Source organism: Clarias gariepinus, chromosome 21 (assembly GCF_024256425.1).
Source record: "Clarias gariepinus isolate MV-2021 ecotype Netherlands chromosome 21, CGAR_prim_01v2, whole genome shotgun sequence".
Lineage (NCBI taxonomy): Eukaryota > Metazoa > Chordata > Actinopteri > Siluriformes > Clariidae > Clarias > Clarias gariepinus.
In genome coordinates this window covers 12102802-12126212 of record NC_071120.1, presented here as the reverse complement: position 1 = coordinate 12126212, position 23411 = coordinate 12102802, and the positions used below count along the sequence as shown (strand labels likewise).

The 23411-nt window shown below is 42.5% G+C and overlaps 1 long non-coding RNA gene across 1 annotated transcript; it reads right to left on the bottom strand.

Annotated features, from left to right (window-relative positions):
- Positions 1–375: 375 nt before the first annotated feature.
- Positions 376–10772, bottom strand: LOC128508969 (uncharacterized). Its single transcript, XR_008355987.1, has 3 exons — positions 10583–10772; positions 10058–10343; positions 376–416 (listed from the first exon to the last, which is right to left on the bottom strand). It is a non-coding gene; the product is annotated as an uncharacterized LOC128508969 (long non-coding RNA).
- Between the last annotated feature and the right edge of the window lie 12639 nt (positions 10773–23411).

The following is a 23411-nucleotide window of genomic DNA, read 5'->3' as shown; positions in this document are numbered from 1 at the left end:
GGAACCAGACTCAACAGGGAACCCATCCTCATTTGGGTGAAACAGAAAGCAGTAAATGATCTGCATTTATACAGTGTGTAGGGTGGAAGGCAGTTCAGCTATAATAGCTGATGTTAATTGATGTTAATATGGAGTCCAGGTAGTTATTGAAGACCCAGGTAGACTTGTAAAAAGTTCCAGTCCTGAACTATCGAACTGTCAAGTCCCCAGAGAAACAGTTGCCAACACCAGTCAAGGCCAGAACTATTTTCTAGGTAGAGAGAATCATTCCCAGACACCAGACGCATCCCAGAGAGACACACGGGGCATCCATGTGACGAGATCTTCAGCCAGAAGTGGGGCACCAGGATGGGTCAGACAGGTCCGGAGGGCAGAGGGAGTCTGGATCACTGGCAGCTCGGGAACGACATGTGTAGCTTGACAGAGAGAGAGAAAGAGTGAAAGGGGGAGACAGGAGGAGAGAGGAAAGAGAAAGAGGGGGGGAAAGAGAAGAAGAGGAGAGATGGCAGTTAGGTATGGTCACAGTCACACAATGTATAACGTGAATGTATATTAACTGTAGAGTGCAAGCAGAGACTCCGGCAGGACTAACTATGTATGACAGCATAACTAAAAGGGAGAGCCAGAAGGAAACACAAACATGAGGGCTTCCTGAGATGTAAAGCAAACAATCACCTTACCGTCAGCAAACCTGAGTGATTAATAAGAGTGAGGAAGACAGCATCCAAACATACCAGTTCACCATAATACTCTACGTCCATGAGTCCCCCAGATCTACTCCTTTACCTATGGCAAATCTATTTATAAAAATGCTTGGCTAAATAAGTAGGTTTTTAGACTGGACTTAAACACTGAGACTGTGTCTGAGTCCCGAACACTATTTGGAAGACTATTCCATAATTTTTGGGCTTTGTAAGAAAAAGCTCTGCCCCCAGCTGTATTTTTCATAATACGCGGTACTGACAAGCAGCCTGCATCCTTTGATCGAAGTAGGCGCAGCGGATCGTAAGACACTAGCAGTTCGCTCAGGTACTGTGGCGCGAGACCATTTAATGCTATTTAATGGTATCGTTGCCGCGAAAGTTTGCGTTTGTGTTAGCGTTTAAATTACATACCTTTTTCATTTATACAATAATAATATTAATAGCAACTAGTTTTTACATCTCATACTATTTGGCTTCGCCTTTTTCTGCGCTTTTTGGAGAACGCGCGAGTTTCTTCTTCTAAGAACAACAAACGGAATTCAGCTCCAAACAACTAAAACTCTGACTCAGGTACGATATCATGTCTAATATTCAGCTCGTTCAGTGTGTAGAGTGCAGGATGTTTAGACATTCTTCCTCCGTCGTTAGTGGTAATTTTATTTGTGATAGGTGTGTGTTAGTGAGCACTCTGACGGAGAAGATATCAGCGTTAGAGGAGCGCATCCAGACTTTAGAGAGGGTTAGAGAGTGTGAGAGCAGTGTTATTCCTGTAGCGGACAGTCTGGGTCCCGCAGGCGGAGATAACCAGCCCCCGACTCCAGCATTAGAGCCCTCACAGCGGGGCGAGTGGGTGACGACTCGGCAGCATACTCGATCAGCCAAAGCTAACGCTAAGGCTAACCCACCGGAGCACACCTCTTCTGCGCTTCACGTGTCCAACAGGTTTGCTCTCCTCAGTGATGCACCCACTGAGAAACCTGAAAGAGCCCTGGTTATAGGAGACTCTATACTGAGACATGTGAAATTAGCCAGGCCTTTAGGGGCGCCAGCGGCAGTGGTTAGGTATATCCCGGGAGCCAGAGCACCGGACATAGCAGGTAATCTTAGGGCTCTAGGACAGCACAGGTTTTCCAAGATAGTAGTACATGCTGGAGCTAACGATATACGCCTTCGTCAGTCAGAGGTTAGCAAGAATAACTTTATAGAGGTGTTTAAATTAGCGAAGGCGATGTCCGATGGAGTAGTATGCTCTGGTCCCATCCCAATGAGACGTGGTGACATAACTTACAGCAGGTTATGGTCGCTGAACCGCTGGATGTCCAGGTGGTGCTCCGAAAACAACGTGGGCTTTATTGATAATTGGAAGACCTTTGAGGGCAAAGCTGGCCTGTTAGGGCGGGACGGTGTCCATCCCACTCAGGAAGGTGCTGCTTTCATTTCTTGCAGTATAGCTCATAGTCTCAGAAGGAGCCTAGTTAATCGGTGACAATCCAGAGCCCAGGCCAGGGAGCAGACAGACAGGCTAAACCAACCGTCTGCTAGCTGCATAGAGTCGTCACCCAGGGTTCACTGTATTGAGACTGTGTCTGTTCCCCGAGCTAAAAACAAATTTAGAAAGACTCAGAAAGTCTGTTTTAGTAATTTAATTAACATAAAGACCACAAACTTGGATCAGACTGAATGCGCAGCCGGCACCTCTGATCTGAAGCTAGGACTGGTAAATATTAGATCTCTCGCATCTAAAGCAGTTATAGTTAATGAAATAATCACAAATTAGGAATTTGATATACTCTGTTTAACAGAAACCTGGCTTAAACAGGACGAGTATGTGGCTCTAAATAAAGCTAGTCCTCCTGGATACAGCTACATAAACCAGCCTCGGTTAACTGGTAGAGGAGGAGGCGTCGCAGTTATTCACAATGATAATCTGACTATTGTACAAAAACATGGACACAAATTTAATTCATTTGAAATTCTTTATAGTAACATAAGTGTATTTAACTATATTAAGTCAGCTCAGTCGATTCCGCTAATTGTCATTTACAGACCTCCAGGGCCGTACTCTGAATTTCTTAGTGAATTTGCAGATTTCCTTTCAAACCTAGTCGTTTCTGTAGACAAAGTGTTAATTGCTGGAGATTTTAATATTAATTTTGAAAACCCAGAAGACCCTCTGAGAACAGCATTTATGTCTGAACTGGACTCGGTAGGAGTAAATCAGTGTGTAGTATCACCCACTCATAAAGCAGGTCACACTTTAGATTTAATAATATTATTTGGATTAAGTATAAGAAATTTATTCACAATTCCACTATCTGAAGTTATCTCAGATCACTATCTTGTCTCAATTCAAGTGTGTCACAGTAATAATGTACGCACAGCGCCGCGCTACCGTATGAAACGTACATTCACATCAACTACCAAACAGAGTTTTATCAGTAATCTCCCAGAGTTCCCAACTTCGATTAGATCACCGTCTGACCCCACAGAACTCGATCAGGCGACTGAATATTTAGAGTCGACATTTCGCTATACCTTAGATAATGTAGCTCCAGTTAAAAGAAAAATTATTAGAGATAAGAAACTTGCTCCCTGAAAACTTTGCTAACCAGAAATAAGACCACTGCAGAAATCTCCACAACATCATCATGCAATAGTGAGGACTTCATGAACTTTTTTAATAATAAAGTTGTAAATATTAGGCATAAAATTGAGGTTTTGAAACCGAACAATGTAATTGATGCAGATGTTAATCTAGCCATGTCAGACCAGAACCTAGAATACTTTACTCCCCTTGAAGAGAATGAACTAATTTCACTCATCTCTTCTTCAAATTCATCAACCTGAATATTAGATCCTGTACCGACACATTTTCTTAAACAGATAGTACCAGCATTAACAGAACCCCTGTTGAGAATAATCAATTCTTCACTCAGCATTGGTTATGTTCCAAAATCTTTTAAATTAGCAGTTATCAAACCAATAATTAAGAAACCTGACCTCGACCCCTGTCAGCTGTCCAGTTACAGGCCAATATCAAACCTCCCCTTTATCTCTAAGATTCTGGAAAAGATAGTAGCGGAGCAGCTATGCTCATATCTACATAGAAATGGCATACATGAACTGTATCAGTCAGGATTTAGGCCTCATCACAGTACAGAGACAGCACTCGTTAAAGTAGTAAATGACTTCCTATTGGCCTCTGATCAGGGTTGTGTAACTATGCTTGTATTACTTGACCTCAGTGCAGCTTTTGACACTGTTGATCACGCTATTCTTCTTCACAGATTAGAAAATGTAGTGGGAATTAAGGATACAGCCCTCTCCTGGCTCAGATCCTATCTGACCCATCGTTATCAGTATGTAGACTTAAATGGTGATTATTCTGCATGTTCTCTAGTGGAGTTTGGCGTTCCGCAGGGTTCAGTTTTAGGTCCACTGCTTTTTTCCCTTTACATGCTTCCTCTGGGCAACATAATCCGTAAGCATGGTATTAGTTTTCATTGTTATGCTGATGATACACAGTTATATGTCTCAGCAAAACCTGATGAGAAAAAACAGCTTACTAAAATTGAGCAATGTGTGCAGGACATAAGAAATTGGATGCTAATTAACTTCCTTCTGCTAAATCCGGATAAGACAGAAGTTCTAGTCATAGGACCGCATACAGCTAGGAGTAAAATTTTAGTTCACACCGTAACTTTAGATGGCCTTTCTGTTCCATCAAATGCAACAGTGAAAGACCTTGGTGTGATTATTGATTCCAGCCTTTCATTTGAAGCACATGTAGATAATATTACCAAGATAGCATTCTTTCACCTCAGAAATATTGCCAGGATAAGAAATTTATTGTCGCAAAAACGATGCAGAAAAACTAGTTCATGCTTTTATCACCTCTAGATTGGACTATTGTAATGCCTTACTGTCTGGTTGTTCAGCTAGATGCATAAATAAGCTTCAGCTAGTCCAGAATGCAGCAGCAAGAGTCCTCACTAGAACCAGAAGACATGAGCACATCACCCTTATCTTATCTTCACTCATTGGCTCTCTGTGAAATTTCGCATTGATTTTAAAATACTACTCTTGACATATAAAGCATTAAATGGTCTCGCGCCACAGTACCTGAGCGAACTGCTAGTGTCTTACGATCCGCCACGCCTACTTCGATCAAAGGATGCAGGCTGCTTGTCAGTACCGCGTATTATAAAAAATACAGCTGGGGGCAGAGCTTTTTCTTACAAAGCCCCAAAATTATGGAATAGTCTTCCAAATAGTATTCGGGACTCAGACACAGTCTCATTTCGCATTCGCATTTTTATAAATAGATTTGCCATAGGTAAAGGAGCAGATCTGGGGGACTCATGGACGTAGAGTATTATGGTGAACTGGTATGTTTGGATGCTGTCTTCCTCACTCTCATTGATCACTCAGGTTTGCTGACGGTGAGGTGATTGTTTGCTTTACATGTCAGGAAGCCCTCATGTTTGTGTTTCCTTCTGGCTCTCCCTTTTAGTTATGCTGTCATAGTTAGTCCTGCCGGAGTCTCTGCTTGCACTCTACAGTTGCTATACATTCACATTATACATTGTGTGACTGTGACCATACCTAACTGCCATCTCTCCTCTTCTTCTCTTTCCCCCCCTCTTTCTCTTTCCTCTCTCCTCCTGTCTCCCCCTTTCACTCTTTCTCTCTATTTGTCAAGCTACACATGTTGTTCCTGAGCTGCCAGTGATCCAGACTCCCTCTGCCCTCCGGACCTGTCTGACCCATCCTGGTGCCCCGCTTCTGGCTGAAGATCTCGTCACATGGATGCCCCGTGTGTCTCTCTGGGATGCGTCTGGTGTCTGGGAATGATTCTCTCTACCTAGAAAATAGTTCTGGCCTTGACTGGTGTTGGCAACTGTTTCTCTGGGGACTTGACAGTTCGATAGTTCATGACTGGAACTTCTTACAAGTCTACCTGGGTCTTCAATAACTACCTGGACTCCATATTAACATCAATTAACATCAGCTATTATAGCTGAACTGCCTCCCACCCTACACACTGTATAAATGCAGATAATTTACTGCTTTCTGTTTTACCCAAATGAGGATGGGTTCCCTGTTCGTCTGGTTCCTCTCAAGGTTTCTTCCTATTACTATCTCAGGGAGTTTTTCCTTGCCACTGTCGCCCTTGGCTTGCTCACCAGGGACAAACTGACCATTTTGATTCATACAAATTCACATTTCATACAAACTTAAATAATTCTTTTGATTGTGTAAAGCTGCTTTGCAGCAATGAAAATTGCTAAAAGCGCTTTACAAATAAAATTGAATTGAATTGAATTAATGCTTTATATGTCAAGAGTAGTATTTTAAAATCAATGCGAAATTTAACAGGAAGCCAATGCAGTAAATATAAGATAGGGGTGATGTGCTCATATCTTCTGGTTCTAGTGAGGACTCTTGCTGCTGCATTCTGGACTGGCTGAAGCTTATTTATGCATCTATCTGAACCAACAGACAGTAAGGCATTACAATAGTCCAAACTAGAGGTGATAAAAGCATGAACTAGTTTTTCTGCATCGTTTAGCGACAATAAATTTCTTATCCTGGCAATATTTCTGAGGTGAAAGAATGCTATCCTGGTAATATTATCTACATGAGCTTCGAATGAAAGGCTGGAATCGATAATCACACCAAGGTCTTTCACTGTTGCATTTGATGGAACAGAAAGGCCATCTAAAGTTACGGTGTGATCTAAAATTTTACTCCTAGCTGTATGTGGTCCTATGACTAGAACATCTGACTAGAACTTCTGTCTTATCCGGATTTAGCAGAAGGAAGTTAATTAGCATCCAATTCTTTATGTCCTGCACACATTGCTCAATTTTAGTAAGCTGTTTTTCTCATCAGGTTTTGCTGAGACATATAACTGTGTATCGTCAGCATAACAATGAAAACTAATACCATGCTTACGGATTATGTTGCCCAGAGGAAGCATGTAAAGGGAAAAAAGCAGTGGACCTAAAACTGAACCCTGCGGAATGCCAAACTCCACTAGAGAACATGCAGAATAATCACCATTTAAGTCTACATACTGATAACGATGGGTCAGATAGGATCTAAGCCAGGAGAGGGCTGTACCCTTAATTCCTACTACATTTTCTAATCTGTGAAGAAGAATACTATGATCAATGGTGTCAAAAGCTGCACTGAGGTCGAGTAATACAAGCATAGTTACACAGCCCTGATCAGAGGCCAATAGGATGTCATTTACTACTTTAACGAGTGCTGTCTCTGTACTGTGATAAGGCCTAAATCCTGACTGATACAGTTCATGTATGCCATTTCTATGTAGATATGAGCATAGCTGCTCCGCTACTATCTTTTCCAGAATCTTAGAGATAAAGGGGTGGTTTGATATTGGCCTGTAACTGGACAGCTGACAGGGGTCGAGGTCAGATTTCTTAATTATTGGTTTGATAACTGCTAATTTAAAAGATTTTGGAACATAACCAATGCTGAGTAAAGAATTAATTGTTCTCAACAGGGGTTCTGTTATTGCTGGTACTATCTGTTTAAGAAAATGTGTCGGTACAGGATCTAATATACAGGTTGATGAATTTGCAGAAGAGATGAGTGAAATTAGTTCATTCTCTTCAAGGGGAGTAAAGTATTCTAGGTTCTGATCTGACATGGCTAGATTAACATCTGCATCAATTACATTGTTCGGTTTCAAAACCTTAATTTTATGCCTAATATTTACAACTTTATTATTAAAAAAGTTCATGAAGTCCTCACTATTGCATGATGTTGTTGTGGAGATTTCTACAGTGGTCTTATTTCTGGTTAATTTGGCTACAGCATTAAATAAAAATCTAGGATTATTTTTGTTATTTTCTATAAGAGTGGAGAGATATGTTGATCTAGCTACACTAAGAGCTTTTCTATAGTTTAGGATGCTCTCCTTCCATGCTATTTGAAATACTAACAATTTAGTTTGACGCCATTTACGTTCTAATTTCCGAGCGGTCTGTTTTAAAGCGCGCGTGTGATCCTTATACCAGGGAGCAAGTTTCTTATCTCTAATAATTTTTCTTTTAACTGGAGCTACATTATCTAAGGTATAGCGAAATGTCGACTCTAAATATTCAGTCGCCTGATCGAGTTCTGTGGGATCAGACGGTAATCTAATCGAAGTTGGGAACTCTGGGAGATTACTGATAAAACTCTGTTTGGTAGCTGTGCGTACATTATTACTGAGACACACTTGAATTGAGACAAGATAGTGATCTGAGATAACTTCAGATAGTGGAATTGTGAATAAATTTCTTATACTTAATCTGAATAATATTATTAAATCTAAAGTGTGACCTGCTTTATGAGTGGGTCCTACTACACACTGATTTACTCCTACCGAGTCCAGTATGGACATAAATGCTGTTCTCAGAGGGTCTTCTGGACTTTCAAAATGAATATTAAAATCTCCAGCAATTAACACTTTGTCTACAGAAACGACTAGGTTTGAGAGCAAATCTGCAAATTCACTAAGAAATTCATAGTACGGCCCTGGAGGTCTGTAAATGACAATTAGCGGAATCGACTGAGCTGACTTAATATAGTTAAATACACTTACTGTATGTTACTATAAAGAATTTCAAATGAATTAAATTTGTGTCCGTGTATTTGTACAATAGTCAAATTATCATTGTGAATAACTGCGACGCCTCCTCCTCTACCAGTTAACCGAGGCTGGTGTATGTAGCTGTACCCTGGAGGACTAGCTTCATTTATGGCGCTTTTCCACTGCGTGGCACGACTCGGCTCGGCACGGCTCGGCTCGACACCGCACGGCTCAGTTCGACTTAGTTTGCGTTTCCACTGCAGTTTAGTACCGCTTTAGAGTGGCCGTGATTATTCACGTGTCGTCATAGTTGCGCCGCCTCTACTGCCGTGACATCATCTACATTTACATTTACATTTAGGCATTTGGCAGACGCTCTTATCCAGAGCGACTTACAAAAAGTGCTTTAATGTTTATAATGTTTACATCTAAACGCGCCACAACAAACACACAACAATGGAGCATATCGACGGAATGGTGTTCTTCATTCTTGGCATGTGGATGTTTTTAACAGCAAGACGAAGGAGTTTGTTTCAAAAGAGGCTGATGGCAGCCAAAGAAAACACAGATAAAAAAGACAAGAGAGTTTGGGAACTTTTACAACAACACAAAGACACCGACAACTTGTTATCTCGACGACGCACAAGGGTAAGCATCTAAAAAAAAGCTCATCACTAGCTAACTTTTATCACTGTTGCTAAGCATATAATAAACTTAACTGCCAGTGTTACATTAAAATGCAGATTCTGTATATTACAGGTCGTGCTTCAGAGTGGTGGGATGTGATTGTTCCCGGTTTTACAAACACTCAGTGGCTGGAGAACTTTAGAATGTCTGAAGAAACATTCATCCACTTATGCAACAAACTGCGTCCAGCGATGGAGCGACGGGACACAAACCTCCGTGTGTGTGTACCTTTAAAGAAAGCTGTAAGCATAACAACTGTGTCGGTGTGTTCAGGAGTTCTGTGCAGCAGCAGAAACCCTGTTGGTCCCAGAGCTAATTCGTTAACCAGCACGCGTAGTTGTTAAAAATGCCTTCGGTCGATTAAAAGGAAGATGGCGATGCATTATGAAAAATGACTGTGCTGTCAACCTTGTGAAGTCCATGGTGCTGACATGTTGTGCTCTACATAACCTTTGTGAGAGTCATGGTGAGGCCTATGAGAATTCTTGGGATCAACCCCCAGCAGCAGAGACTGTGGTGGCAGTGCCACAGGCTGTAGAGGAGGAGGGCAGGGATGTCCGTGCAGGTCTGATGCGTTACTTGAGTAGCTAACTATTCACGTAGCATGTTCTGTAAAGTGTATTATCAATAAATTTTTAAACACCATTTCAAACTTTACAATGTATTCCTTGTTTGTTTTTTTTGGTTTGTATTGTGGTGGCATTAACCATTTGTCTTTATCAGGAGGTACTTTACCTGCTCATACAATAATAAATCTTTAATATAGTCTTGGGCTACACGTATTTGATCAAATTGTTTTTATTGAAGCACAACACAATTTTACAGGTAAAAATATGACCAGAAAACACTAAAAATCTACAAGGTGCAAAAAGTAAAAATATAAGTAGTCAAAATATAAACTGTAAACTTTAAACAGTGTGCACATGCACGTAGTGCACAACGGACATACAACAGACAAGTAGGACAAAATAAATTTTAACGTTAACAGAAGAAACTGTTAAGTGTGCAGACATGTAGTGCAAACATTATCAAAAAAAAAAAAAAACACAAAAACAAACACCTATGGCATTAGTCAGCAAGAGAGTTCTATTCCCGTCGGCCGCTCATTGCCTGGACAAGCATCCCCATAACATTGAGGAATGCTTGATTGAAAGCTGCCGTCTGAGAGTGTTCCTCTGCCCTCAAGGCCGCTTCCTGCTCCCTCGCTTGTTTGGCCTCTTCCAGTGCCATCTGCAAGTGGCGCTCCCTCTGGGCACGGTTCAGCTCCTGCTGCTCAATGTCTGCCACCTGCATCTCTCTTAATGCAGCAAGATGTTCCTGATGGTGCAGGCTCCGTTTCCTCTTGCCTGGACCAAAGCGTAGAAAATTGGAGTGAAAATGAGAGAAATTATTTTTGAAATTCATTTGATTTTACTCAATTACATTTACAGTATCTATGGTATTGTATAATATTCTTTATGGTATTAAACTATTTATGGTAAGCAACAGTAATTCATGAGACACGGTATATAAGAATATATATCCTATATTGTGATATCCTATTTGTACATATTATGATATATGAAGTATCAAATGTGTATTGTACCCGTTAACACACGCTGCGGTGTCGTCGTGCAGCTGGAGGCTGATGGTGTTGGCGGGCGTAGTGGAGACGCTGCTAGCACCGCTTGGGAAGAGGAGTCGTCGTCCTTGCATGTAGAAAGTACAAGTGAATCGATCGTGGACAATGAGTCTGAAACGCAAAGTTTGTATAATCAGTTGGGAATGCACAAATTACTGCAACACAACAAAAAAAAACATGAACATCATGAACAATAGCACTACCACTGATACATGTTAGCTACTAGGAGTTCGTGCTTCATTAAGGCCATGATTTTACAGTCAAATTGCGATATAAAATAAGCATCGACGGTCAATAAAACCAGAAAAGTTAGGATTTCAAGCGTTATAAAAACACAACGTACCATCCTCGATCGTGTTCTCCAACAACAATGGCATGGCCGAGTCCAGGGCACCCTCTCTTCCTTTCCTCGTTGGTCTGCCTCCGTAGATTGCATCCATTTGGGCGAACCACTTCCTTGACCGCCTGTTTGAACCACTCCGGCTGTTGTGGTCCTTTATACTTCTGTAGTCGTTCTTCATTTTTTTAAACTTTTTTAACTTGTCCCTACACTGTTTGTAAGTCCGATGATAGCCATGTGCGGCCAAGAGCTTAGCGACCTCCTGAAAAACTTTTTCATTCCGCGTCGCCCCATCAAGCTCTCGCTGGATCGGCTACCAACGAGAGGAACGTCTGTACTTCCTCAATAGACCATGAAACAGCCATTTTTTTTTAGTTAATACAGTACAAAAAGGTGCGTCCGATCCTTCGCTGGCTCTGCTAATAATACTAGCGGGTCTGTTGTGTCTCGTGTCGCAAGTTCAGTGACGCAGTAATGACGATTTTTTCCGGCCAATCAGTGACCAGCAGAGTTTACACGTCACGTTTTGGTAACGGTTCGGCGCGCTTGGAACCGCGGCTGAGGTGGTACTAAAAAAAGGACCAGGTACCAGGTACTGTTCCCAGTGGAAAACCCCCCAAAAGTGAGCTGAACTGAACCGTGCCGTGCCGTACTATGCAGTGGAAAAGCGCCATTAGAGATACATACTTGTCCTGTTTAATCCAGGTTTCTGTTAAACAGAGTATATCAAACTCCTGATCCGTGATAATTTCATTAACTATAACTGCTTTAGATGCGAGAGATCTAATATTTAACAATCCTAGCTTCAGATCAGAGGTACCGGCTGCGCATTCAGTGTGATCCAAGTTTGTGGTCTTTATGTTAATTAAATTCTTAAAACAGACTTTCTGAGTCTTTCTAAATTTGTTTTTAGCTCGGGAAACAAACACAGTCTCAATATGATGAACCCTGAGTGACGACTCTATGCAGCTAGCAGACGGTTGGTTTAGCCTGTATGTCTGCTCCCTGGCCTGGGCTCTGGATTGTCACCGATTAACTAGGCTCTTCTGAGACTATGAGCTATACTACAAGAAATGAGAGCAGCACCTTCCCGAGTGGGATGGACACCGTCCCGCCCTAACAGGCCTTTTTCCCCCTCAAAGGTCTTCCAATTATCAATGAAGCCCACGTTGTTTTCGGAGCACCACCTGGACATCCAGCGGTTCAGCGACCATAACCTGCTGTAAGTTATCTCACCACGTCTCATTGGGATGGGACCAGAGCATACTACTCCATCGGACATCGCCTTCGCTAATTTAAACACCTCTTTAAACTTATTCTTGCTAACCTCTGACTGACGAAGGCGTATATCGTTCGCTCCAGCATGTACCACTATCGTGCTGTCCTAGAGCCCTAAGATTACCTGCTATGTCCGTTGCTCTGGCTCCCGGGATACACCTAACCACTGCCGCTGGCGCCCCTAAAGGCCTAGCTAATTTCACATGTCTCATTATAGAGTCTCCTATAACCAGAGCTCTTTCAGGTTTCTCAGTGGGTGCATCACTGAGGAGAGCAAACCTGTTGGACATGTGAAGCGCAGAAGAGGTGTGCTCCGGTGGGCTAGCCTTAGCGTTAGCTTTGGCTGAACGAGTATGCCGCCGAGTTGTCACCCACTCGCCCCGCTGTGAGGGCTCTAATGCCGGAGTCGGGGGCTGGTTATCCTCGCCTGCGGCACCCAGACTGTCCGCTACGGGAATAACACTGCTCTCACACTCTCTAACCCTCTCTAAAGTCTGGATGCGCTCCTCTAACGCTGATATCTTCTCCGTCAGAGTGCTTACTAACACACACCTATCACAAATAAAATTACCACTAACGACGGAGAAAGAATGTCTAAACATCCTGCACTCTACACACTGAACGAGCTGAATATTAGACATGATATCGTACCTGAGTCAGAGTTGTAGTTGTTTGGAGCTGAATTCCGTTTGTTGTTTTTAGACGAAGAAACTCGCGTTTTCTCCAAAAAAGCGCAGAAAAAGGCGAATAGTATGAAGATGTAAACACTAGTTGCTATTAATATTATTATTGTATAAATGAAAAAGTTATGTAATTTAAACGCTGATACAAACGCAAAACTTTCGCGGCAACGATACAAAAACAGGAAGCTACGTCACAGCAGGAAACGCTGCAAACGATTACACTAATCATTAAATCGATTAATGGCAAGCATACAGTATATTTCAAAATCTTTATTCACATCAATCACAAGCCACTGAGAAGACAATCTTGACCAGCCCATTTACTTCATATCTTAATTTCTATTTTCATCATGGAAATAAGGCATTTGTTTTGTCAACTCTAGATAAAATATGAAACTATACAACATATTCAATTTTTAAAAAGCCAAAAAGATTTTTAAGCAATACAGGAACGATTTGTGGTACCTACTAGTTTTAAGTGGTCAGACCGTGTTCATCTAGCACCATATAATATCAAAATTCTTTGGTAAATATGTACTACATTGGAAAAAAAATAAGAAAGACAGAAAATAAACATTTACATACAAGTTGCTTGCTTGATTACCTTATTATTCATTAAAAACTTCACCGCTGCTTCTTTCAATACCTGAAAATTGGCGCCAATTCAACCGTTCACGCGCTGAGCACGCACAAATCCAATTATGCATGCTCTGAAAAGTCTTGCTTCTTCTTCCCCTTTTTTTCTACTTCTTCATTATTCTTGGGTGCACTGCTGCCTCTCACTGGTACAATAACGTCATTGCTTTCTTTGACGCTACTTATGTGTTGCAAGTAAACATCACTAAAACTATTAAGTAAATTGTTTTACTCACCCTGCAATTAAGTGTAACTCAACAATTACAATTACTGAAGTGAAGGAAAAAAACAAGGATGGAAAGGAATGTTACAGAAGGAAACTGGAAAGCAGACTGGCTCAGAACAACATGAGAGAGGTGTGGAGTGGAATGAGAACGATACCTGGGATTGGAAGGAGAGCTAACCAGGTGATGGAGGGTGACCACAGGGCCAATGATCTAAATCTGTTTGTTTTTTTTACAGATTTGATCAGACATCTACCCCACCTCACCTAAGTATCATAAATCCCATCAGTGACTTAGGACCTCAACCCCCCACCTCTCGGCAATGCCCCATTGCTCCCCCCTCAACCACTACAATACATGTCCACAACCAGCCCTGCCCCTTCGACACTGAACCCTTTACCCTCAGAGCCATCCTCTACATTGTCTCCAATACACTTCTCAGCAGAGGAAGTCCAGACAAGGCTGCAGGTCCTGAGGGACTCAGTCCTAGTGTTTTAGAGGTTGTGTGGAGTGTTTCAGCACATCTTCAATCTGAGCCTGAGCTTAATGACTCTACCTGACCTGTGGAAGACATCATGCCTTGTTCCTGTGGTTAAGAATAAACATCCAAAGACGAACAGTGACTACAGGCCTGTTGCTCTGACCTCACATGTCATGAAGTCACTGGAAAGACTGGTCCTTAAGCACATCAGGATAATCGTAGAACCATACCAGGACCAGCTGCAGTTCGCCTATCAGCCCCGCATTGGTGTGGAGGATGCCATCATCTAAACAGAGCATATACATACCTCGAGGAGTCAGGTAACATTGTGAGAATCATGTTTTTTTATTTCTCCAGTGCGTTCAACACAATTAGATCTGAGCTACTCAGTATTAAGCTACTGGACATGCGGGTGGATATCTCCCTTGTGACCTGGATTACTAACTATCTAGCAGGTCGTCCACAATATGTGCGGCTGCAGAACATCACTTTAAACACTATTGTGAGAAGCACGATCTCCCTTTCTGTTTACATTTTACACCTCAGACTTCAGACACCGCTCACAGTTTTGCCACCTGCAGAAGTTCTCAGATGATTCTGCTGTTATGGCCTGTATCAGGAGAGGCCAAGAGACTGAGTACAGAAGTGTGGTCGACAGTTTTGTGGAGTGGTGTGGATTAAATCACCTGCAGCTCAGTGTTTCGAAAACGAAAGCGCCGGTGGTAGATTTTAGGAAGCAGAGGACCATCCCTAACCCCATAAACTGTAGAACATGTAAATGGTTGTTTGTTGCCCCTTAGTGGCTGTTTACAATAAATGATATGAAAGGTCCCAGTGGGTTTGTGGGTAGCTAAAAGGAAGTAACAAACAGGTAGTTATGGGCAGTGTGTGTAAAAGAAATAAAATGAGCTCGGTGCTACAAAATTGTTGGTCATTTAGTCTAGACACATATACATGGTGTCAGAAGTAAGCCTGTACTGATGGCACAAGGACTTCGCAAGATTGACCCCCTCATTTTTAATGAGAATATCATAGACAACTGGTTGAAGTTTAAGTGTGAATGGCACATATATTGCAGCGCCGGTGTTTCTGCTGCAACAAAGAAAGTGCAACAGACAAGGACAAGGTACATCACATTCAAACAGAGCACCCCCACACCATACGCGGGGGAGAACAAATACATAGAATAAGTGAATTTGACGAACAGAGTGCTTGTGAATCAGCAGACTTTTTTTTTGTGAAAGCGTAGTAGTACCAGCTAACAGAGGAGAGATATTTACCATCCTGTTCACTTCTAACACAAGAAAGCAGCTTAAGGTGAAGATCGACACTGGAGCCCGGTGCAAGACAAAGATCTCTTTGATTGCAGGACTGTAGGTAAACTGTCTGTAGTTTATCATATGCACCTGACCCCTCAATGCACCCAACAATATGTGCTTCAAGAAGAGTGCTGTTGGCAATGGAGGACAAAATAATCAATGAACTCAACAGGATGATCAAACTGGGAGTCATTAGCCCAATTCAAGAGCCCATAGAGTGGGTGTCCTCTATGGTGACAACATGTAAAAAAGATGGTTGCCTTAGACTATGCATTGACCCTGTCCACCTCAATAAAGCCCTCCTTAGACCGCACCATCCCATGAAAACAATAGAACAGGTGATCGCCGACATGCCTCACTGATTACAAGCCCCCACAGCGGACATGTGACAGCTCTCTCTCTCTGCTAAATGAGCTGAATGCATTCTTTGCTCGTTTTGACACTCACAACAGCACCACGACACAGAAACACCCACCTCAGCCCGGCGACCAGGTGATGACGCTTACCCAGACAGTGAAGATCTTTCCGCAGGATTAACGCACGCAAGGCCCCAGGTCCTGACAACATTCCTGGCCGAGTATTGAGAGACTGTGCAGGGGAACTCACGGATGTCTTTACGAACTTTTTTAACATTTCTCTGAGGCAGGCTGTTATTGCCACATGCTTTAAAACCACCACCATAATCCCAGTACCTAAGAAAACATCTTCCTCCTGTTTCAATGACTTTCACCCAGTTGCACTTACTCCCATCATTATGAAGTGCTTTGAACGGCTAGTCATACAGCAGATCAAGACTGCCCCCCCCCACCTCCCTGGACCCCTTCCAGTTTGCTTATCGGTCCAATCGCTCAACCAATGATGCCATTGCTACGGCCCTCCACATGGCGCTCACCCACTTGGAAAACAAAGAGTCTTATGTTTGAATGCTGTTCATCGACTTCAGCTCGGCGTTCAACACAATCATTCCACAACAGCTCACTCATAAACTGATTCAGCTGGGGATCAGCACCCCACTGTGCAACTGGCTGCTGGACTTCCTGACTGGCAGACCTCAGGCGGTACACTTTCAGCACCATCATGCTGAGCACTGGGGCTCCCGAGGGATGTGTGCTGAGCCCCCTCCTCTTCACGCTGTTGACCCACGATTGCATACCATCACACAACTCCAACCTCTTTATCAAGTTTGCGGACGACACGACTGTGGTGGGTCTCATTAGCAACAATAATGAGACTAACTACAGGAGTGAGATAAGCCACCTGGCTGGGTGGTGCACAGACAACAATCTCTCCCTGAACGTGGAAAAGACAAAGGAGATGTCGTTGATTACAGGAGAACATACACCCAACACTCTCCGCTGTCCATCAATGGTGCGATCGTTAAGAGCGGGTAAGGAGCATCAAGTTCCTGGGTGTGCACATTACGGAAGATCTCTCCTGGTCCACCAACACTGCAGCACTAGCCAAGAAAGCACAACAGCGTCTCTACTTTCATCGAAAGCTGAGAAGAACCGGAGCCCTGACATCCATTATGCGCACCTTCTACAGAGGCACCATTGAGAGCATCCTGACCAGCCGCATTACTGTGTGGTTTGGCGCCTGCAATGCGTCCTGCCGGAAAACACTCCAGCGCATAGTAAGAGCAGCTGAGAAGATCGTTGGTGTCTCTCTTCCCTCCCTCCTGGACTTTTACAACACCCGCCTCACACGAAAAGCTCTCAACATCGCCAGTGACCCTACCCACCCAACTCAGAGCTTCTTTAGTCTGCTACCATCAGGGAGGAGACTAAGGAGTCTCCAAGCCAGGACAAGCAACTGAAGGACAGCTTCATCCATCAGGCGATCAGGAAGCTCAACTCCCTTCCAGCTTTGCCTCCTCTGTGCTCTTCGGCCTCTCCCACCGTCATACTCTGACTCCTTCATTTCACACACACGGACACACTAATACAGACACACACACACTCAGACACACAACACTCACACAAACTCACACATACACACACTCACACATACACTCAATCACACTCTTGCACCTGTCACTTTGTGCTCCATGCACCATTGGTACTTTCACTACCTCAACCCAGGAAATAACATAAAAAAATAAAAATGTACATACCTTGTTCATACTGTATTTATACCCCGGTTTTGTTTACTGGTTTATATTGCTCATTATGATGTCACGTGTCACTTTGATCAACTAAAATAAGCACACTTGCACTCGTTGCCGCGAAAGTTTGGGTTTGTGTTAGCGTTTAAATTACATACTTTTTTTCATATATACAATAATAATATTAATAGCAACTAGTTTTTACATCTCACACTATTTGGCTTCGCCTTTTTCTGCGCTTTTTGGAGAACGCGCGAGTTTCTTTTTCTAAAAACAACAAACGGAATTCAGCTCCCAACAACTACAACTCCGACTCAGGTACGATATCATATCCAATATTCAGCTTGTTCAGTGTGTAGAGTGCAGGATGTTTAGACATTCTTCCTCCGTCGTTAGCGGTAATTTTATTTGTGATAGGTGTGTGTTAGTGAGCACTCTGACGGAGAAGATATCAGCGTTAGAGGAGCGCATCCAGACTTTAGAGAGGGTTAGAGAGTGTAAGAGCAGTTTTATTCCTGTAGCGGACAGTCTGGGTGCCGCAGGCGGAGATAACCAGCCCCCGACTCCGGCATTAGAGCCCTCACAGCGGGGCGAGTGGGTGACGACTCGGCGGCATACTCGTTCAGCCAAAGCTAACGCTAAGACTAGCCCACCGGAGCACACCTCTTCTGCGCTTCACGTGTCCAACAGGTTTGCTCTCCTCAGTGATGCACCCACTGAGAAACCTGAAAGAGCTCTGGTTATAGGAGACTCTATAATGAGACACGTGAAATTAGCTAGACCTTTAGGGGCACCAGCGGCAGTGGTTAGGTGTATCCCGGGAGCCAGAGCACCGGACATAGCAGGTAATCTTAGGGCTCTAGGACAGCACAGGTTCTCCAAAATAGTAGTACATGCTGGAGCTAACGATATACGCCTTCGTCAGTCAGAGGTTAGTAAGAATAACTTTATAGAGGTGTTTAAATTACCGAAGGCGATGTCCGATGGAGTAGTATGCTCTGGTCCCATCCCAATGAGACGTGGTGACATAACTTACAGCAGGTTATGGTCGCTGAACCGCTGGATGTCCAGGTGGTGCTCCGAAAACAACGTGGGCTTTATTGATAATTGGAAGACCTTTGAGGGCAAAGCTGGCCTGTTAGGGCGGGACGGTGTCCATCCCACTCGGGAAGGTGCTGCTCTCATTTCTTGTAGTATAGCTCATAGTCTTAGAAAAGGCCTAGTTAATCGGTGACAATCCAGAGCCCAGGCCAGGGAGCAGACAGACAGGCTAACCCAACCGTCTGCTAGCTGCATAGAGTCGTCACTCAGGGTTCACTCTATTGAGACTGTGTCTGTTCCCCGAGCTAAAATCAAATTTAGAAAGACTCAGAAAGTCTGTTTTAGTAATTTAATTAGCATAAAGACCACAAACTTGGATCAGACTGAATGCGCAGCCGGCACCTCTGATCTGAAGCTAGGACTGTTAAATATTAGATCTCTCGCATCTAAAGCAGTTATAGTTAATGAAATTATCACAGATCAGGAGTTTGATATACTCTGTTTAACAGAAACCTGGATTAAACAGGACGAGTATGTAGCTCTAAATGAAGCTAGTCCTCCTGGATACAGCTACATACACCAGCCTCGGTTAACTGGTAGATGAGGAGGCGTCGCAGTTATTCACAATGATAATTTGACTATTGTACAAAAACACGGACACAAATTTAATTCATTTGAAATTCTTTATAGTAACATAAGTGTATTTAACTATATTAAGTCAGCTCAGTCGATCCCGCTAATTGTCATTTACAGACCTCCAGGGCCGTACTCGGAATTTCTTAGTGAATTTGCAGATTTCCTCTCAAACCTAGTCGTTTCTGTAGATAAAGTGTTAATTGCTGGAGATTTTAATATTCATTTTGAAAACCCAGAAGACCCTCTGAGAACTGCATTTATGTCTATACTGGACTCGGTAGGAGTAAATCAGTGTGTAGTAGGACCCACTCATAAAGCAGGTCACACTTTAGATTTAATAATATTATTTGGATTAAGTATAAGAAATGTATTCACAATACCACTATCTGAAGTTATCTCAGATCACTATCTTGTCTTAATTCAAGTGTGTCACAATAATAATGTACACACAGCGCCGCGCTACCGTATGAAACGTACATTCACATCAACTACCAAACAGAGTTTTATCAGTAATCTCCCAGAGTTCCCAACTTCGATTAGATCACCGTCTGACCCCACAGAACTCGATCAGGCGACTGAATATTTAGAGTCGACATTTCGCTATACCCTAGATAATGTAGCTCCAGTCAAAAGAAAAATTATTAGAGATAAAAAACTTGCTGCCTGGTATAACGATCACACGCGCACTTTAAAACAGACCGCTTGGAAATTAGAACGTAAATGGCGTCAAACTAAATTACTAGTATTTCAAATAGCATGGAAGGAGAGCATCCTGAACTATAGAAAAGCTCTTAGTGTAGCTAGATCAACATATCTCTCCACTCTTATAGAAAATAACAAAAATAATCCTAGATTCTTATTTAATGCTGTAGCCAAATTAACCAGAAATAAGACCACTGCAGAAATCTCCACAACAACATCATGCAATAGTGAGGACTTCATGAACTTTTTTAATAATAAAACTGTAAATATTAGGCATAAAATTGAGGTTTTGAAACCGAACAATGTAATTGATGCAGATGTTAATCTAGCCATGTCAGACCAGAACCTAGAATACTTTACTCCCCTTGAAGAGAATGAACTAATTTCACTCATCTCTTCTTCAAATTCATCAACCTGTATATTAGATCCTGTACCGACACATTTTCTTAAACAGATAGTACCAGCAATAATAGAACCCCTGTTGAGAATAATTAATTCTTTACTCAGCATTGGATATGTTCCAAAATCTTTTAAATTAGCAGTTATCAAACCAATAATTAAGAAATCTGACCTCGACCCCTGTCAGCTGTCCAGTTACAGACCAATATCAAACCTCCCCTTTATCTCTAAGATCCTGGAAAAGATAGTAGCGGAGCAGCTATGCTCATATATACATAGAAATGGCATACATGAACTGTATCAGTCAGGATTTAGGCCTCATTACAGTACAGAGACAGCGCTTGTTAAAGTAGTAAATGACATTCTATTGGCCTCTGATCAGGGTTGTGTAACTATGCTTGTATTACTTGACCTCAGTGCAGCTTTTAACACTGTTGATCACGCTATTCTTCTTCACAGATTAGAAAATGTAGTGGGAATTAAGGATACAGCCCTCTCCTGGCTCAGATCCTATCTGACCCATCGTTATCAGTATGTAGACTTAAATGGTGATTATTCTGCATGTTCTCTAGTGGAGTTTGGCGTTCTGCAGGGTTCAGTTTTAGGTCCACTGCTTTTTTCCCTTTACATGCTTCCTCTGGGCAACATAATCCGTAAGCATGGTATTAGTTTTCATTGTTATGCTGATGATACACAGTTATATGTCTCAGCAAAACCTGATGAGAAAAAACAGCTTACTAAAATTGAGCAATGTGTGCAGGACATAAGAAATTGGATGCTAATTAACTTCCTTCTGCTAAATCCGGATAAGACAGAAGTTCTAGTCATAGGACCGCATACAGCTAGGAGTAAAATTTTAGATCACACCGTAACTTTAGATGGCCTTTCTGTTCCATCAAATGCAACAGTGAAAGACCTTGGTGTGATTATTGATTCCAGCCTTTCATTTGAAGCACATGTAGATAATATTACCAGGATAGCATTCTTTCACCTCAGAAATATTGCCAGAATAAGAAATTTATTGTCGCTAAACGACACAGAAAAACTAGTTCATGCTTTTATCACCTCTAGGTTGGACTATTGTAATGCCTTACTGTCTGGTTGTTCAGCTAGATGCATAAATAAGCTTCAGCTAGTCCAGAATGCAGCAGCGAGAGTCCTCACCAGAACCAGAAGATATGAGCACATCACCCCTATCTTATCTTCACTCCATTGGCTCCCTGTGAAATTTCGCATTGATTTTAAAATACTACTCTTGACATATAAAGCATTAAATGGTCTCGCGCCGCAGTACCTGAGCGAACTGCTAGTGTCTTACGATCCGCCACGCCTACTTCGATCAAAGGATGCAGGCTGCTTGTCAGTACCGCGTATTATGAAAAATACAGCTGGGGGCAGAGCTTTTTCTTACAAAGCCCCAAAGTTATGGAATAGTCTTCCAAATAGTGTTCGGGACTTAGACACAGTCTCAGTGTTTAAGTCCAGGCTAAAAACCTATTTATTTAGCCAAGCATTTTTATAAATAGATTTGCCATAGGTAAAGGAGCAGATCTGGGGGACTCATGGACGTAGAGTATTATGGTGAACTGGTATGTTTGGATGCTGTCTTCCTCACTCTCATTGATCACTCAGGTTTGCTGACGGTAAGGTGATTGTTTGCTTTACATGTCAGGAAGCCTTCATGTTTGTGTTTCCTTCTGGCTCTCCCTTTTAGTTATGCTGTCATAGTTAGTCCTGCCGGAGTCTCTGCTTGCACTCTACAGTTAATATACATTCACATTATACATTGTGTGACTGTGACCATACCTAACTGCCATCTCTCCTCTTCTTCTCTTTCCCCCCCTCTTTCTTTTTCCTCTTTCCTCCTGTCCCCCCCTTTCACTCTTTCTCTCTCTCTCTGTCGAGCTACACATGTCGTTCCTGAGCTGCCAGTGATCGAGACTCCCTCTGACCTCCGGACCTGTCTGACCCATCCTGATGCCCCGCTTCTGGCTGAAGATCTCGTCACATGGATGCCCCGTGTGTCTCTCTGGGATGCGTCTGGTGTCTGGGAATGATTCTCTCTACCTAGAAAATGGTTCTGGCCTTGACTGGTGTTGGCAACTGTTTCTCTTGGGACTTGACAGTTCGATAGTTCATGACTGGAACTTCTTACAAGTCTACCTGGGTCTTCAATAACTACCTGGACTCCACATTAACATCAATTAACATCAGCTATTATAGCTGAACTGCCTCCCACCCTACACACTGTATAAATGCAGATCATTTACTGCTTTCTGTTTCACCCAAATGAGGATGGGTTCCCTGTTGAGTCTGGTTCCTCTCAAGGTTTCTTCCTATTACCATCTCAGGGAGTTTTTCCTTGCCACTGTCGCCCTCGGCTTGCTCACCAGGGACAAACTGACCATTTTGATTCATACAAATTCACATTTCATACAAACTTAAATAATTCTTTTGACTATGTAAAGCTGCTTTGCGGCAATGAAAATTGCTAAAAGCGCTATACAAATAAAATTGAATTGAATTGAATTGAACTATTCCTAATGCAATGTTCCGTTTCTCTCCATTTCTGCCTTCTGTGTTGTTAACTGTCCCTTTTTGCAGGACAGTAACTAAATTACCTCACCTCTGTTGTTTTTCTAAGTTTGTGTTATTTAAGAGTTTTTTTTCACTTCAGTGTTATTTGTATCGAGGATGAGAGAAACGTAATTTCGCTTCTCTATATGTATGCACTGTACATGTAGCAGAACTGACAATAAAGTTGACTTTGACTAAGGTGTTCAGTGTCCTTGATGCAAAGTGTGGATTCTGGCAGGTGTCACTCAGTGAGGAATCATCAAAGCTGACCACGTTTATGACCCCTGTGGGGCGACATGCCTTTCTCCGCATGCCCTATGGACACGGGTAGTGAAGTCTTCCAATGGTGTATGGAGCAGATCTTTGAAGGACA